The sequence below is a fragment of the Panthera uncia genome, assembly GCF_023721935.1.
Source record: "Panthera uncia isolate 11264 chromosome B2 unlocalized genomic scaffold, Puncia_PCG_1.0 HiC_scaffold_24, whole genome shotgun sequence".
Classification (NCBI taxonomy): Eukaryota; Metazoa; Chordata; class Mammalia; order Carnivora; family Felidae; genus Panthera; species Panthera uncia.
Genome location: NW_026057580.1, coordinates 71,173,087 through 71,192,738, shown reverse-complemented (window position 1 = coordinate 71,192,738; position 19,652 = coordinate 71,173,087). Strand labels below are relative to the sequence as shown.

Below are 19,652 nucleotides of genomic sequence, written 5' to 3'. Positions count from 1 at the left end.
TATCTGTGTTGATTAAGCCCCTGGCAGTCATTTCTTACTTTTCTTTTTCTTCCTGTTGGGGTCAATTCCTTCATTTTGTCATTTTGGAGGAAGAAAAAAAATACTAAAGTAAAAAATAAAAATTAAAAAATTAATAACAAAAAGAAAAAATCAAATAAAGAAGCTAGACCCTAGCTGTGTATTGGTCTGCTTGTTGAAAGAAGCTTGATAGAATAGACAAAAAAAAGGGAAAGAAAGGGAAAAAAGGTAAGAACATTTTTAAAATTAAAAAAAATTATATAAGGAATTAGAATAAAATGAAATAAATAAAATGAAATAGAATAAAATATTTAAAAAATAAAAAATAAAGTAAAAAAATAAAATAATATAAAAATAAATTTTTCTCTTTCTGTATCCAAGAATGAGGAAGAAAAGAAAAAAAAAAAACAATTTAAGCAAAAACAAAAGCAAAGAAAATGAACAAATAAATGAACCAGCAAACAGAATGAAACCCAAATGAAGTAACATCTAGTTTCCCCTAAAACTGAAACTATGAAGGCTCTTATAGTCAGTACTCTAAGAAGGTGGAGTGACTTGTGCTGGTCTTCTCCAGAATGTGCCTGGAGGGAGCAGTTGGGCGGGCCTTAGTGTAACGGTTCCATTCTCCACTAGGTGGCACTTCTTAGCTTATGGGGGTGGATCAGTGTGGCATGCAGGAGAGGTGGTAATGGCTTCACCCAGCTCCCTAGTCTCTGGCACGGGAACTTCGCGCACTCACTGACCTGTGATCAAGCGACCCTCCTTTGTCTCAGGACTCCATCTACTACCTGCCTCTACCCTGTCTGTATCCAAGCTGTTCTCCTGCCAGGCGGCACCTCCCTCCAGACTTTTATCTCAGATGAGGTTTTGTTTCAAAACCCCATGCTTCAGAGACCCCTGCAGCTTGGACCTGTGAGGGCTCTTTGGGGGAGTGTCTCGCAGAGCAATGGCAGGTGCTAGCTTTCCCCAGAAAATGTTCGTACAGTCGCACAGTGGCAAAGGTTCAGAGATTATGGCAAATTATAACACATAGCTGGTGCCAGGTTTCACTGCACTCTGGAGTCTTTGCCCCAATACCAACAAATGTGGCTGATCTCCAGGGTACGCTGGGACCTTTGCCTGTGGGGAGGCCTTATGGCCTCTACCAAATGCACTCCAAGCAGGGGAACTGCTTCTCCCCATGTGGCACATGGACCCCTCAGACCATGCTGTCTGCTCCTGGGGATTCACCCTATTTCCTCACCAGAATACTGCCAGGCACTGAGCTCCAAAACTTCAGACACTGCATGCCACTTTACAGAATCCTGGTGGTATTTGAAACCCTCTCCTTTCTTCCAGTCAGTGGTTTTGGGAAACAGAGTTCTTGTTCAGTCTCCTGTGAGTGTTTTCACTCTTTCTTTCTCTTTCTCTCCAGCTACTTTTGGGGGAGTGCTTTATGAGAGACAGGAAAACTAGCTCCATACGGGGAGGTTAGCTATGGATGGTTGTGTGGGGAGAGCATAAGGTTGTCTTCTGGTTCCCTTCAGGAGGCCTGTGTATTCAGTTTACCCATTACTCTCAGGCATTATGTCAAGAGCCAAAAAACCTCCCACTGGCCCTGCTGGGGCAAGAACAAGGTGACTTCCTACTTCAAAAGGTGGAGTGAGACCAACCAGTCCTGCTAGGGCATGTGGTGGAGACACAGCAGGAGCTTAAGGAGACTGAAACCATTGAGTAAGGCCACTGAGCTGAGGAAGAGTAGATACTGGGGAGAGGAAGCAGCCATCAACAGCAGAGTTGGAATGGCAACTCAGGGATGTGACTAGGCCAGTCACACTTCAGTAATGCAGACCCAACTTCTCTCCCCAAACCATCAAGAACCTAGGTAATGCTGCGTGGATCAACAGACTCTTCCCTCTACCTACAAGGTCACACTAACCCTCTCCCCACATACTCTGCATCCTGAGCAGTGGTCCCCAAACTGATCATTACCTAAAAGGACTGCTTATTTTATCAGACTAATTTATAAGCCAGATCAGACATTGTTATTTTTTTCTGACCACCTAAACAGTGAGAATGCTTGAGGGAATGTCTGGAGGAATGCCTGAGGAAAATCAGAGCAGTTTTAGACGAAATTAACATTTATCTTGCCCTTGGGGCAAGGTACATTCTACAATGTACATTGTGCAATTAAGTACATTCTACAATGCCTCCCCTACACATTTAGCCTGGGAACTTAAATAACATAATTAAAATGTGGGACATATAGTGTAATTCTTATTTATTTGCTTCCCCTTTTATGAGACCAGTACATTTTTCCATAATCAATGGTGAGAAGTAGGGACAGTCCTAGCCCCAGTTTTCATTTTTTTAAGTTTATCTATTTATTTTGATAGAAATAGAGACAGAGAGAGAGAGAGAGAGAGAGAGAGAGGAAGGGAGGGAGAGAATCTCAAGCAGAGCTCACGCTGTCAGTGCAGAGCCTGACTCGGGGCTCCATCTCATGACCTTGAGTTCATAAACTTAGCCAAAATGAAGAGGCAGACGCTTAACTGGCTGAGCCACCCAGCCGCCTCCCCTGGTTTCATTTTTAATGTGGTCTTTTCCATGAGGAACAGGCTTTTCTTCACAAAGCTTGGTATGCAGCAGTACTCAATGCAGGTGGAATGAACAAACAAGACATCTTTTATTACAATAATGTGTTTAAAACATGATGGCTGCAGGCCTCTGCAGATACCCTTGCACTTCCTCAAGTCTAGTTTCCAGTGTATTAAGCTGAACATCTTAAGTACAGCATCTGCTTTTACTCTTTCTGAAGTTCTTTTTTATTTCATCTGTCTTTGTCTCTGCATATTTGCACTTTTGTGTTTTGCATTTGGCTTCCGAATGGGAGATATTTCTGTCTCTTCACAACAGTCTTTTTTGCATTTACCTAGAGCTCTGCATTAATCTTTGCTAGGATTGGTTTCCTTAAGGATCACTATTTCTGGGCTTTCATTTTTGTGCTGCTGTTTGCATTCTCCTTCTCTTGGAAGTCTTCTATAGACAGCCCGTATGACCACAGGTCCATAATGTCAGAGGTCTTAACCTTCTTTCTGGTTTTGCTGATGTTGACCACATGACCATTTGCTGTACCTACATGTGGGGGCCCTATGATGGTCACAACTTTGTGGTCTGTTAGTACACTTGGACCTCAGTAATTCCCACTATTTCTCTTTGGTTTCAGCCCTCTGGAAAGTACTGTAATCTTCTTGCCATAATTTTGGGAATGAATAATTTTGGGGCAGTGGGTGACTATGAAAACTGTCTCTCTGGGAATTACTTTTCTTTTCCTTATTCTTAGTATTCATGCCTTCGTTTAGTTCTCTCCTCTACTGAGAAGGGCTGACCTGTGTAACCAGTAAGATATTGGAGAAATGGATATGTATGGCTTCCAAGCTAGGTTTAAAGGATCTGTAGCTTTTACGTTGCTCAGTCTTCTGTTGCTTGCTCTAGGTGAAGCCAGCCAGTGTGTCATAAAGACACCCAGGTAACACAGTACATAGGATTATGTGGTGAGGAATTGAGTCTCCTGCCAATAGCCAGTACCAACCTGCCAAACATGTGGATTCCAGCCATCTTGGAAGATGGTCCCCGGCAAGTCTACAAACGGCACAGGCCCAGCTGTGACATCTTGACGACAACATCAGGAGAGACTGAGCCAGAACCACTTAGATAAGTCCTGCTCAGATTCCTGACCCGCAGAAATTATGTGAGATAAAAGATGTATATTGTTTTAAGTCTCTATGTTTTAGAATAATTTGCCAGGCAGCAATAGATAATTCTCACCATAGAAAGATCGGTACTGAATATGATGTGAAAAGCATGATAGAACATAGTATTGACTTGAAGAAAAATAATTTGGGAAGTAATAGCAAGGTTATGCTTTAAAAAAATCCCCAAAGAGACAGTGATTTATGATCTTGGAATAAACAGGACAATGGTGGTGACATCAAGGCCATACAATGAGTCAAAAGAAGCAGGCACAGATTAAGGCTGCAAGGCAGAGAAGAAAATATGATTAAATTAAATAAGCTAGTTCCCTTGGTCTTCAAAGAGAAGGGGTAAAGTCCCATTACTATGCTGATGGAAAGCAAAAGATTTTGAAGGGCATCATTAAATAAAATGGTCTTTACCACTGCAGGATTTATAAATGACTTTTTTATGATTCTATTTATTTTACTTTATTTAAAAAATTATTTATTTAAATTCATATTTGTCAACATACAGTGTAGTATTCGTTTCAAGAGTAGAACCCAGTGATTCGTCACTTACATAGAACACCCAGTGCTCATCCCAACAAGTGCCCTCCTTAATGCCCATCACCCATTTAGCCCATCCCCCAGCCCCCTCCTTGAATGATTTTTGATTTTAATTCCCTTACAATTACTCAGATTGCAGTCATAAACCACAGTAAATATGATATAAATAGACATGTTACTTTTTGTCCAGAAGAATAAGCAACACATATGTCACATGGAAGATATTTATCAGGTGATAAAACATTTAATTACAAATAATGCATACATTTTGGCAGAGATTGCAATGTGATGATTTGGCTTCCTCAGAGATGATAAAGCCCTGTTTTCTTCACAGGCAGACTGTAAAATAAATGACATTTTATCAAGTTGGCTAAGCAGTGCTGGAGTACATCATACTTGAAAGCAGCTGTTACAACATAGTTTTAATCCCCTAGAAATCTCTTCCCACTCAAAAGGCCACATGTCATTTAGGAACTATTCTGTTTCACTGAAGGTATTCTCACCAAAACACCCAGCAAATGTGTTTCATCAACAGGGTTAACAACTGGTTGAATCAAAACAAGAACTTTATACCAGTCAATGTAGGACAATTTTAAATGTAAAATCAAAAGATACAGTTAAGTATCTTGATATATCTTTGATATAGTTAAAAGCAACAGCTTATTTAGAGCCATTTAGTATCAACAAGTTTGGTCACATATGAGACCCCTCAGAGTAACAAAAACGGACAGAGTGGAGTTTTTTTCCCTTACCTGCACCAATGCTGAAGTAGTCTTACCTGTTATTTCTGTAGTCCAGGGCACAATACCAAGACGGTCTCAATAAATGACGTTTCTGTTGGTTTTGGCTAAAGGCTTGAGGGGTGTGGCCAACGTAATTCAATATTTACATTGGGTTTTCTGAGTCTGTTTAGTACTTCGCTCCGTTCTGTGTTCTTGCAGTTGTTTGCTGCTGCATGATTGAGGACATGGTTTACCTGGTGTGCAGTTTGTATCTAACAAACAGCTTTGTTTGGAGACCTGTTCATTTCCAATCAGTTTCTCACTTTTATTCCAAGAAAACATCTGTTAATAGGGATACTGTCTAGGGTGCCCACTCAAGGGGATCTGAGGAAGTGGAGCTAGGTTTACCTTTGGTGTGCATTATCTGTGTGAAGTTACCATCATTATCTGTGAGCCTGTTAAAATACAGGTTCTCAAGATCTCCTCTGGCTTATTCAGTCAGACTTCTTTCTGGAATGTGCCCTGGCACTTACGTATCTTTTTTTTTCAATGAACCTCCATACAATGCTGAAATATATTATCATCTGAGAGCTAGTAGCCAGTGTAGAGAGAAGGGCAAACAGGGATGAGAGTCATTGCTTAGCGTCCCTCACTTCCCACATTCACTTCCTGAAGAAGGTCTCTCTGCTTTATGGGCACCAGGTATTGGATGTCGCAGGGGGCCTGGATATTTTCCCAGTTCAGTCCCAATTCCCCAAGCTGGTCCTCTCCCAGAAAGGAATGAGAGTGAAGCCCCAGAGAGTAGTAACTTAAAAAAAAATCTGTTGACTTACTTTTAGCATCAACTTTCATTTAAAAGAGATTTCCACTTTGCATCTTTAAAAGAAGGAATGAACTTTTAATGATGGTCATCAAATTTTATAAAATTTAAAATGGAGCTATCTGGCAGTAAGCCTCCTACCTTCCAAAATTACAGTTAAATCTTTCTGGTAACAAATTTCTTTTAACAGATTCTATAGCGGAACAGGTGGTAATAGACATTCTTACAACATGAAAGGAACAGATTTCCTCATCCAGTCCTGCAGATTTCTCATCCTTATAAATAATCATTTTTTGTGATTTCATTCAGATGAGCTAACATCTTTCAGATTACTGTTTGAAGGCAGTTTAAGATATACCATTTTGCAAAACATGAGAAACCTATTAATTCTTCCTTCTCTCTGACCCTAACTTTGCTTTCTCGTGGTTGATTAATAATGACAAGAGAATAACTCCAGTCTCTCACATCTGGAAACACATTGAATTTGGTTGAAGGAAACAACTGAAACCCACTCACTAGGGCCTGCACCATCTCCTGACAATGTTGGCAGGGTAGCATCAGGATGCTTCTGATGACTTACAAGCCACAGTCAGGAGAGTGACTGCAGACCTAAGATCTGACATTAATTTAGCCCTCTGCAAATGTAGCACTGTAAATGGGTTCTGCTCTAGTGTTTCCTTCACCTCATTCCATGAAAAGTACATCTCCAACCCAGCTGCTTCATTAATATCCTGGATCGCAGATGAAATAACAAAGCTCTGCAGGAAATGAGCATAGGGGCTTCTATAGGATTGAACCTTTGAGTGTGTGCATTTTTGTTTCTGAGCAAATATTGCCACTAGAGATTTACCAGGTATGAAGACCATGTCAAGAAAGGCATCTCTAGATATCTTTGCAAGTGCTTAAGCATACAGATTAGGTTTAGTTCTTTGTCTCAGGAGTTCTGCAGAGGATGCCTGTCGTCTCAAATAAATGAATGAGAGGCATATTTGCATTTTCCAAATTAAAACTCAGTCAGTAGCTTTTGCCAGATACTGGCACAACAGGGCTGGTCAGACATCAAATCCAAGGGGTAGGCACGCCAGGTTAGTAATAGGAACATGGATGAAGTTAAGAGTTAAGCCGCTTCCAAGAACTTAGAGGCAACAGTGAAGGGAAGCCTAAAGAATAACCAGGTTCAGTAATAATAATCCACAGAAAGTAGCAAAAGTCATTTCAAAAGGCTACAGGAATACAAAGTCCAGATTGTACTTCTGGGTCAGATGCCAGAGGAGGTAGCTGGGTATCAAAGATAAGAGAAAGGGTCAGGTGGGGAAGATAAGACAAATTTCTCCAAATGATTTCCTTGTTGCCTCTCCTAGATTTCCTTTGGCCATCTGTGAATGATGAGGCTCTTGCTGTAGATGGCATATTAAAGGCACCATATAATTCTCTGACACTGCTAAATGTGACATGCCGAATGTCACCAAGAGACATAGAGATTAAAACATGGAGTGTGGATTCGGTTGTCATTTTTAATATTTTATTTTCTAAACTGGTTATTATTTTGTATATGGCAGGTAGATGATTTAAGTTATGCAAAGCTCTGGGGAGGATAGACTCTACATAGAATTCAACTTTGCCTTAGCCATTATTGAAACTAGTTTTATATAAAAATGCCATCATTTGGATAAAGGGTTTTATTATTACTATTTTATTCAAATGTGCAAAGTCAGGGCAATAAGGTGGGAAGATCACTAGAGGAGGAGTTAGAAGACTGGAATTCTAATCCTGGCTAAACAGAGGTGTAAATTTAGGTAAACATTTAACATTTTAGCTCTAGTTTCTTCATTTACCAGCAGAGGCTAATAAGTCATTGCCTAGTAGACTTTTAGAGGGAAGCAAATATGATAATACACATAAATAACTTTACATTTTTCCTTTAAAAATTTTTTTTAATGTTTATTTTTGAGATACAGAGACAGAGGGTGAGTGGGGGAGGGGCAGTGAGAGAGAGAGGGAGACACAGAATCTGAAGTAGCCTCCAGATTCTGAGCTGATGCACAGAGCTCAATTTGGTTTTCAAACCCACCAGATGTGAGATTATGACCTGAGCCAAAGTCGGATGCTTAACCAACTGAGCCATCCACTTTTCAAAATCTTTATAATAGATCCAAATTTTATGTTGTTATGACCATAAAGAAATTATTGGCTGATCCTTATATTGATACTTTATACATAAAGAGCCTGGGGTCACCACTTGGATGGCTGAGCAGAAATCCCTGCCTTCTGGTAACTTACTTTCTAGTAGGGAAAATAAGCTGGTGTAGTGATATCTTCTGACTGCCTCCCCAGCATCCATTTTTCCCTTTCAAATATGGTTCTAAATTTCTCAGCTGAATAGGCTTGAGCGAGATTCATGTTTCCAGTAGGTATTATAATTGGCTTAGGTCTATCACTGACTGAAGGATTGGTTTAAGGGAAAGGAATTTGGTGACCAAATCAAAGCTGGTCTACTCAGAGTTAATGTCAGACATTTTGCTCAGAATGTTGGCATGTAGCCTTTTCTCTGCGAGGTTTGATGCTATGAAAAGTTAGAGGTGTGGGCTGTAGCCATACCCACAAAGAGGGAGCTAGGAGCTACCTACAGCCACCTGAATGGAAACAGATCCTAGACCTGGATCTAAGTGACATAATTTAGGTCCATGATAAGATATTCTCCCCCCATTCTCTCCCATCTTCCTGGAGATTCTGATGCAGTACATCTGTGATCTGAGACCCCAGGATATTTTTAAAAGGTCCTCAGATGATCCTCACTTGCACCTCACTATCCTGTAGATTATTAAGGGATAGAACCAAGTACACCAGAGTAGTGTTAACTATAGAGTAGAGGGTTTCTTCTGAGCTTGTAGTTCTACAAACCACATTTATTCATGTCTTTATTTGCAATTTGTCCTTTTGATAAAGTGTACTTGCACATTATCCACAATCCATTCATTCACTTATTCTATTATTTATCTAGTATTGATTGAGTGTCTATTTAGTACTAAGTGTGGTCATGGGTAGTGGCAAGGTGTGGGAGGACGCATGGGGAAGGGCTGTGTTCCCCCACTGAATTCGGATAGAGTGGGGAACTTACCACGCGGTGCTGTAGGACTGCTGTCAGGAACATGTGGGACTGGTCATGAATCACATTTACATGCAAAACGTGATTGGTTTAAATCGGTCAACTTCTTTTTATATCTTTATGAGGTCAAAGAGGCTTTCTAAATAGATAGAGGAAGTGGTCCCTTCCATTTGGGGGAGAAGAAGAATTTCCGCTGACCTAGAAAAACAGAATTTGGATAGGGAAGGAAGGTCATAAAGAGGCAAAGGGATGGAGAAAAGCATGTTTTGGGGACAGTCAGTAGACTGGCTAGACTGTTTCAGCTGAAGATGTAAATTTAGGAACAGAAATGTTTGTCTTTCCAGCACAGAATGCTGATACACAATTGTACACTTGTTCTTTTATGAAAACGAAGTCTGTAAAAAGATTTTTATATGCTGTTGACACTTCATCTGTTCACGTGGTCATTGGGCTTATATCTGAAAGTAGTGTGCTTATAATGTAGCAGTGTTGGTTCCCTATTAAGTTTGTTGAGAAGGGGTTCTACCTGTCAGGTATAGTCAGCCTGTTTTGGGCAGCTCTTAAATCAACATTTAAATAAGGAAACTAGGAAACCCAAGGGACAGAAAGTCCTTGCCGCGATGTGTATCTAAGGGTTTTCTTAAAAGAAGTGAAAAAATAAATAAATAAATAAATAAATAAATAAATAAGTGTTGAAATGGTAGGAGGCTTTAAGGAGTGCAAAGTGCTTGCTTTTTTGCATGCTGTTCTTGGACTCAGGCCATTTCACAGCACGTAGTGGTGTTTTATGTTTTCCCTAATTTATTGGTGATTTTATTTCATGACCCTTAATCCAGGAAATGCCACATAAGAAACACACTGAGGAAACTTTCCTATCATAAATTTTAAATATACAAAAAATGGTCATCTTTGGGCACTTTAAGTACCTTGAAAAACTTGTTCCAGAACTGACCACAAAAATCATTAAACTTTAAGAAGGCATAGAAGAGAACTTATTTCCTTCATCTGATCTGATTACATCTATTATAATGACCCTTAATTAGAACATATTATAATGCACTGGTCATTAACATAGTGTGGCTTTGCAAATCCTTAGCTACACCAGGAGCAAATGCTAGTTCCACAGGATCAGCTGGGATGCCCCAGGTTTCTTTCTCAAATGGAATTTTTTGGTTAGCACATTGAATGCAATTTGCTTCTGGTATCTTTGATACCTGGTGCTGCTTTGACCTGCTCTGTTCCTGTCCCTTGGGTAGACCAACTCAGTACCCCAGCAGAAATTTGTTCTCATAGGGAGCTTCCTCTTGATTCTGGCTCCTGGTGTAGTGCCTCTTTGTTTCTCATGTAATTCAGCCCTAGATTCCAAGTTACATGCTTTGGACCCAGTGCAGCTCCTGTTGAGCTGGGGCTCTTGGCTGTCCCTTCACATGGAACTCTCTGCTTCTGCCTCCTTTTCCAGGTGACATAAATGGTCTTCTTCTCCCCCCTGAACTTCAACTCTCATAAACTCTTTCACATAGAGGAAGATTTAATGCCTCTTCCCATCTGATAAATATTTCTTTTTCCCCCTTTCATCTAGAATCTATTATCCTTAGAATTCATGAATGGCATTCCTTTTAAAACAAAACAAAATTTCTTGGGGTACCTTGGTGGCTTAGTCAGTTAAGTGACCGACTCTGTCACTGAGAGACATGCCCTGAGAAGTCAGCTCAGGGCATGATCTCATGGTTTGTTAGACTGAGCTGGGAGTCTACCCACGCTGATAGCATGGAGCCTGCTTGGGATTCTTTCTCCCTCTCTCTCTCCTCCTTCCCCTCTACTTGCGTACAATCTCTCTCCCTCTCTCTCAAAAATAAAAATAAATAAATAAACATTAAAAAATAATCTTGATAAAATCTTCCCAGAATATATCAACAGAGAGGGCCAAAAGCAAGCAACCTCATACAAGGTTAGTATCTTTGTTTCTTTATTATGACAGGTTATGGTTTGGAGTTATAGTCGCCTATCATTAAAATATATTCTGCAACAAAGTTAAATGGCACTTCTACAAAAATTCATCTATGTAGTCTACAAGGATTTTTGAATTATTCGAGAATTATTTAGTTGGTTAAGATGTTCAGTATCAATGATTTTCCATTTAGATTCCAAGTATCTATACTTCTATAAACATCAGTGATTCTTATGTTCAGCCCAGTGCTCCTTTTGAATATGTTAATGAACAAACTAGAGACCTTGTTTAAACGTAGGCTCTGGCAGGGCCTAGGTGGCTCAGTCAGTTAAGCAACTGACTTCAGCTCAGGTCATGATCTCACGGTTCATGAGTTCGAGCTCCACATTGGGCTTTCTGCTGTCACTACAGAGCCCACTTCAGATCCTCTGTACTCCTCTCTCTCTCTGCCCGCCCCCGTCTTGTGTGCATGCTCTCTCAAAAATAAGTAAACATTAAAAATGTAGCTTCTGGGGCACCTAGGCATCCCAGTGAGTTAAGAGTCTGACTTCAGCTCAGGTCATAATCTTGCAGTTCTGTGAGTTTGAGCTTCACGTCAGGCTCTGTGCTGACAGCTCAGAGCCTGGAACCTGATTCAGATTATGTGTCTCCTTCTCTCTCTGCCCTTCCCCTGCTTGCATTCTGTGTCTCTCTCTCAAAAATAAATAAACATTAAATTTTTTTTTTAAATATAGGCTCTTATTCAGCAGGCTTGAGTTAGAGCGTGGTTAGGGCCTGAGAGTCTGCACTTTTCACAAGCTTCCAGGTGTTGCTAATGTTGCTTAAATTTTGGGTAGCAAGGCTATAGACAGTGACTTCATATATATTTTTAGAATCATAAGGAAACAACATCTGTCTATGCTTAATATGTACTACTTGAAGGATGGAGTGTAACAATAAAAACTAATGTTGATAATTTTGGGTAGGTTAATGGTTTATTACATTATATGACTCAGAGCACTAGAAAATTAATATAAATATAGTTCATTGTGCAAAATATTTTCAGTGTTATGACTTTTTAAATGATGCTGTGTCATGATTCTGACATGTTTAGCTACAGTTAGCACTTATGTGTTGAGACCACCTACGTACCGGAGACTAGATAATAGTCTAGATACGCTAGACAAATAAGTTGGACAGCCATGTCTTCAAAAAAATTATTTTGTAATATAGTTTATGGAAACTAAAATTTTTGGGAAATAATGCCTAAAGATCACCTCACTGTCACATCTGTTGCTAGGGTTGAGCCAGCTGTTGTAACTACTCAGGCATATCCACTTACTTAACATTGCATGCGTTCTATCCTGAAGTTGCATGCTTTAAGAAGAAAAGGAAAGGTTCTTAGACAGGGTAGGACCATTGGATGACATAAAATAAGTCATTTTATTTTCAAAAATGGTGATGGTGATGATGATAATAGTGAATAATAAGGATAATAAAGGCTAACAGCTATTGTGTATGTAGAATGTACTAAGTACTTTACAATAATTATTTTCTTTAGCCTTTCCAATGTTCCTATGAAGTAGATACTATAGTTATCCCATTTTATGTATGAGAATCCAAGACTCAAAAAGATAAATTAACTTGCTCACTGTCACATGGTTTAGGGACACGAGGTAGGTGGTAGAGCCAGAAAATGAATCCAAAATGAATCCAAACAGTCTGGCCACTCTAGAGTTCATTCTCTTAACTCTCTCTCTTTTTTTAATGTTTATTTATTTTGAGAGAGAAAGAGAGCATGCAAGTGAGCAGGAATGGAGCACAGAGAAAGGGAGAGAGAATCCTAACCAGGCTGTATGAACAGCACAGAGCCTGACTTGGGGTTCCATTTCAAGGACCATGAGATCATGAGCCAAAATCAAGAGTCAAACGCTCAACACACTGAGCCACCCATTGTCTTAACCCTTAACGTATGCTGCTTTAAGTGATGGATAAACAAATATGGTAGAGATTCCAAGGAAAAAGAGGCCACATGTGACTGAAGGTCTTAAGCCTGAAAAGTTAGTGGGATTTCAGCAGATGCAATGAGGTGGGATGACAGTCTAGCAGGATGTAATAGCCTGGGCAAATGCTCTGAGACTGAAAAAAAACCACGGCTTTGAAGTTTTAATCCTGGGAAACAAGAAAATGATGGTACAGTGTTAACACTAATAGGAAATCAGGGGGGAAATGAGGTTTCTTGAGTTTATTTATCAATAGATTACACCAATCATTAGAACATTGAAAACCATGTTCTTGAATTCCAGGGAAAAACAATCCAGGTTGAAAACACTGAGTTGAGAATTAACCATGTATTTAATAAGAAATTTCTTGAGTGTACACTTTGCCTTGAGAGTGAAAGTAGACGGGAGATGACAAAGTTGCAGCTGCTTGCGTGTCTCCTAAGACAAAACGCTTCCTTTTGAAGTGATTTTCACTGTTGAATATTCTTAGTTTTACCCCCAATAAAATGGAGTTCCACATTGAGGAGATTATATATAACTATTAAAATTGAGCAAAAATCATCTTTGGGGAAAATTAATTTAATCACACCTAATTGGAATCATTTGTTAATAGAAGGACATGTAATTATCAGATAAAATAAACAAACACTTTCTTTTTTTCTGTCTCAAACAGTGACCCTTAAGTACGTGATGTATTGATAAACCTAACCAGAATGGTAACCAAAAAGAATGATGTGTCTTGTTGAACATCACCGATTTAAACCTGAAGTCAGAATGGGGGGTGGTGAAGAGCCTTGGTCCAGATCCAAATCTTGATAACACATGAGGGTATTTGTGTCCTCATTTAATGATAATAATAATAATAATAATAATAACACCTATCTCTTAGAGCTTTAGGGGGGAATAGCTGAATCAATACATATACATTTCTTGGAATAGTATCTGATATATTATAATGGTAGCTAATATTTATTGAACACTTGTTACCTACTGAGAACTGTTTTCAATAAGAAGTTAAGAAATGTTAAATATTATTACTGTCAGTAGCTTTTGCAGAAGTATTTTTTTTATAACAGGAACAGTCCTTGTTAAAATAATTATAAAGTATCTGAAAGAGATGGCTATGTCCATTGAATATGCTTGTTTTGTTTTCTTGTCTCTCTTGAGATGTTAATCTATTCAAATTTGGAATACTGCAACAGAATCAGAGTTGGTATTTAAAGATGAATTTATTCCCGCCTAAAGGTCACAGCAGAGCAGACATTTCCCCCATAGAGGCACTGTGCATGTTCAGAGTTTTGAAGTAATAAAACCTTCTTGGTATTTTAGTGACACAAAAGGACATGAGAACTTGTGAATCATAAATTCAGTTCTGATGTAAAAATTGTGAATTAAAAAAAATTCTGAACAAATTGAGTTCTGCTCAAAATCTATCATATTCCAATGGTTGGAGAAAAATTTAGAGAAGTTTTGACACTCTTTGCACATTTCCTATTATTATTGTCAGTGACTAGCCTGTGCCTCAAACTCCTGAGGCAAGACACAGAGAAAGCTTTAATCATCCAAATACTATGCTATTGGTGACATTTTTGTTATTTATATTCTTGTATTTTGCATAGAAATAAAATTTGTTTCCTGGAATCTGAAGACTTCTTTTTCCCACTCTCTATTTTTATTTCTGTTCCTGCAGTTATTTCAGAGTGCCTTTAATTCCACAGTCAAAGGATTATTATTACTTCATGTAGGGGGAACAGATCAGAGGCCATTTTCCCCCAGAAAAATCCATGGTGCTTAAAGAATTAGAGAGACACTTAAATAAGAAAAAAATTATGTCCATGATACTCAGTCTAATCAAAACTTGAAGCTTTTCCTATAGATGTAACCTAAATAGTCATACTTTAACATATGTACAGAAGCGAATGCACTATATTTGTTATAAACACAAGTTCTTATATTCTATTCCATCAATGTGGGCATAGGAATACAACTTACATTTAGAAAAGTTTATTTACGTTAGCTGAAACTGAAAGAAATAAATTTGATAAAATACTTGAGGGAAAAAGCAGATTGATCTTGTTTATAATTCCTCTCTATAGAGAAGAATTAAATGACCTAGAGTAAATCGGTATGGATGGGTACAGCTTGAAGATGGGAGCTTGCATGCCACACCTAAAAGCATTATAGAAACATTATAAGCCAAGCAAATACCAGTGGTTTGGCTATATTTTTATTCGCTGACTTACAATTTGCTGCCACTTATTTTAGGGGATTTGATTTATGCTAGTTTTAAATACCATCTCTTAGCTTCACTGATACACATCTGTTTGCCAATTTCTACTCCAGAACTAGAATAATAATTTATATCATTAAATTTTATTAGATGTTTAGAAGACAATGATAATTTGACTTAATGCAAGGAGCATATGTTGACTATAAACTATATGACATATATAGTTCTGCTGAGCATCACATATAGGTAAACAATTTATGATAATTCAATGTAATGTGTTATATTAGCTGTAGGAATAAGCTTCAGGTAAGCAGGCAGGAGGAGGAGGGGTTAATCCATCGTTTCTTCTTCTCACTCACCTAAATTGTTTAACCAGGTTACATATATATCATTGTCATCTGTATGCTTTTCATTTTAATGATTCATGAGTGTGAATTATGTTCTTAGCTTTGAGGGTTGTAGGGAGGGGTCAATAAAGAGAAGCAGTAGCAAAAAGGAAATAAAACACCACTCGTTTGTTTATGAGAAATTCTGGCTATACGAAAGACACAATGAGACAAGGGCTGTGATAGAGCCACTTATGCCATGGGGAGAAAGTGAACCTTTATGGAGGAGATGGCTCTGGTTGTGAATTGAATTAGCTCTCTTCATGGAGTGAAGTCAGAAGAAATTCTAGGTAGAGGCAACAGAAGTCAGCAAAGTCTGAAGATGGCCAAAGCAGAATTTAAGCCTTTAGAATTTAAAGCCTACATCCTCCTTCCAACAATCATGGTCAACAGTAAGATTTTGCTGCAAAAAAATCTGGCATTATCCTCAACAGTTCAAACAACACAGTTGTTGAATGTTAAGTTATTAAAGAGACTTAAGTAAATCAGTCCCTGAACAGTGTGTAGTAAAAGAACAGGTTGATGAACACTTTTCTTTTTCAATCATTTTCACTAAATGCTTGCATTGCCTTCAGCCTCGTGCCCCCAGCTCCTGTTTATCTTTTATTTCTGAGGACCTTACCCAGTGCTTCTGATGCCTGTGACCAAGAGATATTTTTTGAATATTTTTGATGATGATGATGATAATTTATTGTAAAGCAGCTTGAGCAAAAATAAATTATTAAATAAAAATGATATTTGAGATTCAGTGTTCATTGATACCCAAGTTGCTGTGGTGGATTATATAGGACTGAGCTATAACACAGCATAGAGAGCATATCAAGTCATCAAGTAACCTTCCCTTCAGCCTGTTGCTTTACTACCTGTAACATATTAATCCCCTTATTCTCACTGTCCTTTCAAATGCCTCTTCTACCTTTTCCATTCCCACTGCTCCACACCTTATCTGTAATATAAGGAGAGGAATGGTGTGCACTCTATAGAGTCTTGAAAACCTTAGGAGTTACAACTTACATAAAGCACTTAGCACCATGAGCTCTTTGGTAGGATTAATGATGGGTGGTATAATGGGCTCCATCCCCTAACCTTGGACTTTATCAGTGGCCTCTTGGCTGATCTTCCTATACTCAGAATCTGCCATCACCTCCTACTTCTTGTTTTTTAAATGTCTGCAATCAGAATGTCTTTCAGAACATCTGTTTTATGTGTGATTTTTTTTCCACAACAGGAACAATAAATACATGACCCTTTGAATTAACAATGGGGAATTTGCACCTTTAAAGTCACTCCATGATGTGTTCAGTTGAATCAAATTGTTATATATCTCTTCTGTTTAACAAAGTTCCTCCTTCTCTAATTTCCACTCATTAGTTCTAGATCTATCCTCTAACCACAAAAATAAATCTGATTTCTTTTCCATGTTTGTTATTAAATGTATTCAGGCTACTCTCTTTAAAAAAAAAAAATCGTATCTGATCAAAATCTTTAGGTGGTTTGCATTTGCCCAAAAAGTAAATTCCAAATATCCTTACCAACCATTGAGAGACCTTTATGACAGCTCAACTGACTGACTTTGACTTGTCTCCTATTTAAACATTTGTAATATAGACCCAAGGTTAGTTAACCCTGTATTCTTGCAATTCTACTATTGCACTTCATTATTTACAGCTTTCACATTGCTTCTGCTCTTTCTTCATCTGGCCAAACTCATCTCTTCCTCTCTATATCCTAAGGGTCTTTGGGCTCCTTAGAGGTTGTTTCTCCATGAAAAGCTTCTTCAGTTACAATTGACCTTTCCCTCTCTAGTATTATGTAGCAAACTTTTTAGGCTGACAAACTATCTAATTCCAGTCTTTTCATGCTCTCTGCTAGCTTTGAGGCTCATGGTTTTCATGGAATGTCTGGGTGGCTCAGTCAGTAAAGTGTCCAACTTCGGCTCAGGTCATGATCTCACAGTTCATGGGTTCGAGCCCTGCGTCACGCTCTGTGCTGACAGTCACACCCTGGAGTCTGCTTCAGATTCTGTGTCTCCCTCTCTCTCTCTGTCCCTCCCCTGGTCGTGCTCTGTCTCTCTGTCCCTTAAAAACAAATAAACATTAAAAAAATTTTTTTTAATTTTTTTTAACATTTATTTATTTTTGAGACAGAGAGAGAGCATGACCAGGGGAGGGACAGAGAGAAAAAGGGAGACACAGAATCTGAAGCAGGCTCCAGGCTCTGAGCTGTCAGCACAGAGCCTGACGTGGGGCTCGAACCCACAGACCGCAAGATCATGACCTGAGCCGAAGTCGGATGCTTAACCAACTGAGCCACCCCCTAAAAATTTTTTTTAAAAAGACTCATGTTTTTCTTCTCGTTCTGTTACAGTTATATGTCTAATTATATACCATCTGATATTTTTATGACTTAATTTTATAATTATTAGACAATAACTTCTATAGCTTATTTTTCGATATTATACTTTAACTTGTCACCGTTAACAATTTCATATTTGTGAGCATGATTTCCCAAATAAGATAATCAGCTCTATAATGATAACACTTCTTTTATTCCCTTTGGGGTTTGACAACATCAGTATATATACATTCTTATATATTACAAACTTAACAAAGGTTCGATTAAAATCATCAGATTCTCAGTAATTGTCTCCTGTAAACCTTGTTTTATACTGTTTGTTGTGAAGAATACATTGATAAGGCATGAACCTTTCCCTCAAGCAACTTGGTGTTGGGAATAGATTATTCTTCCAAAGATGTTATCTTATCGGAAAACCTGATTATTCTCCAATGTATTTAAACAGAGAAGAATTTGTTTGGTTCATTTTTATTACTTGTATGTCTCTATCTGATTATGAAGTAAAATCAAAGGTAGTCCTGAAAGAAAATTTTATTTGCAATTTCTAGAAGGTCAGATGTCAATGTTCTAGTAGATCTTGGCAGCACCTCATAGAATTCTTTTTGTCGGAAATGTTTTCTTCTTGATTCTAACCTTCTGTACAATTTTAAGAACTGACTTATCTTGCAAAAGCCCAGTGTAAGTTCAGAAATCTTATCTTGAATATTTAGGCCGAAATAATATTTATTTCAAGCTAGCAGCTAACAGTAATTTCTGCAAACCATCTGGAAGGATAACTTATCAGATTACATCCTCTCTCCTCCCAGATAACTTGTCCCAGATAACAGACAGTCTGCTGAATGGAAGATTATCCCTGTACTTCCCTGAGGAGCCATTTTGGACACACACTCCTAAATTAGTTGATAAATCTTGACAGTTTTACCAAAGATTAATAATATTTACATGTGTAACTACTGAAACAGAAGAATATTTAGACCTTTTTTTTTCCATTTCTTATTGGTCTTTCGCTGACTTTGCAGCAAGTCAGAAGTATTAAGTCAGAGATTTTTGTAGTCTGTTTTCCCTCAGTCAGTGTTTTTGAGCTTTGTTACTGAAGAGCAAACAGTGTTTGCAATGTAGAATGCCCATGAAAGTGTAGTATTCAGACAGCAATATTGAGTCATAATATCTGTGTATACAGTTTATTTCTCTCAAACTGTGTATACAGTTTATTTCTCATAAAGTAGCGTGATATAAAGGTTTTTCTCAACTGCAATGGCATTCATATTTTGGAAAAACTAGAAAATGCACTTATAAAAGATTTTCTTTTGAGGAAGATTTCCTTCCATTAACACAGGCTCAACTATTTCTGGTACAGAAATTTTAAAAGAATTATACCAGAAATTAAAAAGGGTTCACCGGAAAAAAGGGATTTATTCTTCTGTGTGTTGGACTAAATTATGTTGGCATTTAAGAAAATTAAGTCTCAAGGACTGCATTTTAAAAGCACATTTTAAAAAGTGACTAGAGATGGTTTCAATGACTCTTCAAACTGAACCTGTCTCCTGCTGGATAATCATCTGATCCCTGCTTAACAATTTCCACTAAAGCCTCTGATGGTTTGGATCTGCTTTGCATCTTATGGACTGTAACAACTGTGATAGATTACCATCCTGGCCCATGATTAGATTCATGTCTGTCCTAAAATACTTTCTGTGCCACTGTAGATTACTCAAAAATAGAGGTGCTGGAAAGAATAAATACAGTAAGAACACATTTTATTAATTTCCTCAGAAGGTAAAGTAAAATTGACGTGTGTGTGTGTG

At 38.2% G+C, this 19,652-nt stretch overlaps 1 long non-coding RNA gene across 1 annotated transcript in view; it reads left to right on the top strand.

Moving 5' to 3' along the window:
- The first annotated feature begins 308 nt into the window (after positions 1-308).
- LOC125937971 (uncharacterized) overlaps positions 309-19,652 on the top strand; it is a 265,142-nt gene continuing 245,798 nt past the window's right edge. Inside the window, exon 1 of the long non-coding RNA XR_007462563.1 lies at positions 309-3,748. This is a non-coding gene — a long non-coding RNA (uncharacterized LOC125937971). The remainder of the gene's footprint in view (positions 3,749-19,652) is intronic.